This window comes from Lipotes vexillifer, unplaced genomic scaffold, assembly GCF_000442215.2.
Source record: "Lipotes vexillifer unplaced genomic scaffold, Lipotes_vexillifer_v1.1 scaffold5, whole genome shotgun sequence".
Taxonomy (NCBI): domain Eukaryota; kingdom Metazoa; phylum Chordata; class Mammalia; order Artiodactyla; family Lipotidae; genus Lipotes; species Lipotes vexillifer.
The window spans coordinates 172777-174653 of NW_006788592.1; the positions used below are offsets into that span (position 1 = coordinate 172777).

The 1877-nt window shown below is 53.8% G+C and overlaps 1 protein-coding gene across 6 annotated transcripts in view; it reads right to left on the reverse strand.

The window, feature by feature from the left end:
- The window catches only part of BDNF (brain derived neurotrophic factor), a 59952-nt gene that overhangs the window by 37485 nt on the left and 20590 nt on the right, over nucleotides 1-1877 (reverse strand). The window contains exon 1 of one of the 6 annotated variants that reach the window (XM_007461681.1): nucleotides 767-1065. The exons of 4 other annotated variants lie outside the window; for them this stretch is intronic. The gene's annotated coding sequence lies outside the window, so the exon portion shown is untranslated. Of the gene's footprint in view, nucleotides 1-441; nucleotides 518-766; nucleotides 1066-1877 lie in introns of those variants that run through there. One more of the 6 variants, XM_007461683.1, reaches the window with a different exon arrangement.

The window sequence follows — 1877 nt, forward strand, 5'->3', positions numbered from 1 at the left end:
CCCCCCACCCCCGAGCTCGCCCGCGCCTCCGAGACCTGTGCGGGGCGGCCGCTTAAAGGGGACGCCGCGCCTTTCCCTTGCCCCCGCTCGGCCTCCGGGACTCCCCGGGCTTCCGGAGCTCCCAGGGCCCGCGCGCCCCGTTCCGCCAGTCGCTGAGGGCCCGCGACGTGGCCCCGCATGCCCTGCGCCCGTCCCTGGGGCGACCCAACTGGACCCGCGCGCCACGCCCGCGGCCCTGAGAGGCGACCTAGCCCCCGCCCCGGGAACCCCGCGTCCCGCGCCCTCCGCGTAAACCCAGGCTGTGCGCGCCGGGGCGGGAGCTAGCGAGCGCGAATCCAGAGCCCCCAGGGTCTTGCTCCCCTCCTCTGCAACTCCCTCCGCCCCATCCCGGCACCCAAGTTCTGAGGGAGAGGGCGTACGTTTCCCGGGCCATGGACACACCTTCCCGCACCTTCCCGCACGACGGAGCTTGAAAACGCTAGCACACAATGAAATCGCATGGAGCAGGGGGCTACTGGTTTACTCCGCTACCTTAAACACGCCGCGGCTTAAACAGAGTTTGTGCACTGACCTCTTCGGAGTTTGCCTAATAGGAATTCAATCAAGATAATAACGGCATTTTTTATTAATGAACGCCCCAAGATAACGTTACACCAAGTTACTTGCTCCAGCCAGGAAGCCGAGGCAATGACAGACCTCACTCAAGCCATACGCTTTCTAACCGACCAGAGAAAAATGGCAAGAGAAAGAAAGAAAAGAAACCCACCTTATTAGTCACTACTTGTCAAAGTAAACATCAAGGCAGCTGCTCTGAGGAAGACTTCGGCACCGAAACTCCCAGACTCTTTTTTTCACGTTCCCTTTGGTTAAAAAGAAGTGGTAGGGGGGAGTCTTTGGTGCCCGGTATGTACTCCTTCTGTTCTGCGCCAAAGAAGTTAAATTATTGATAGTGGAAATTGCATGGCGGAGGTAATACTCGCACCCCCTGAGCGAAGAGCTCCATTTGATCTCGGCAGCAGGGAGATTTCATGCTAGCTCGCCTGGGGGAGCGGCTGCGCGAGCAGCACTCTCCGGGTGAATGGGAAAGTGGGTGGGAGTCCACGAGAGGGCTCCACGGTGCCTTGACGTGCGCTGTCATATGATACCTCCGCTGCCTCGAAATAGACACTCTAGTGCACGAATTACCAGAATCAAAATTCAGCGCATTTAAAATGATACATCTTTTATTAGAAGAGTTCCGTTAAAGGGCATTGCATGGTTCTGCAGATGTTTTCAGTTCCCTCCCTAGCAAACTTACACACATAAAACCACCCTTTTAATAAAGAACCTGGGCAGCAAAGATAAATAACAAGCCTCTGTTTTAACGTGTGTGTGTGTGTGTGTGTGTGTGTGTGTGTGTGTAGGGGGGGGGCAGTTGGCTCAATTAATCCTCACCTCGCGCCCCTCCCCCCGCAGCAGAAGAGCAGTCTTTCGCATTCTTACTTGCAGGTAGCCGAGACCCTTGGAGAGAATTTAAGTGGCTAGGGTCCAGAGGACCATTTTCATTTTGCCATTGGACGAACGTTTTCAAACGTCTACCTAGATTTCCTGCTTTAAAGCTGAATTTTCTTCCCATTAGTTCGACCGATTCGTAAGCACTAGGACAGACCTTAAAATTTAGAATAAGGAACGGAACAAGACCCCAGCTTTTAACTTGGAGTCCTTGGACCTCCTCCGAGCATAAAAAACTACCTGGGTTGCCTATTAAAATGCAGAGTTCTCCTCCTGAAATTGAGATTTAGTAAGGGTGGGGCAGCGTCCAGAAATTAGCATTTTAACAAGCACCTCTAGCGATTGGGAAGCAGAAAATCTGAGGTTACACTTTGAGAAACACTCTT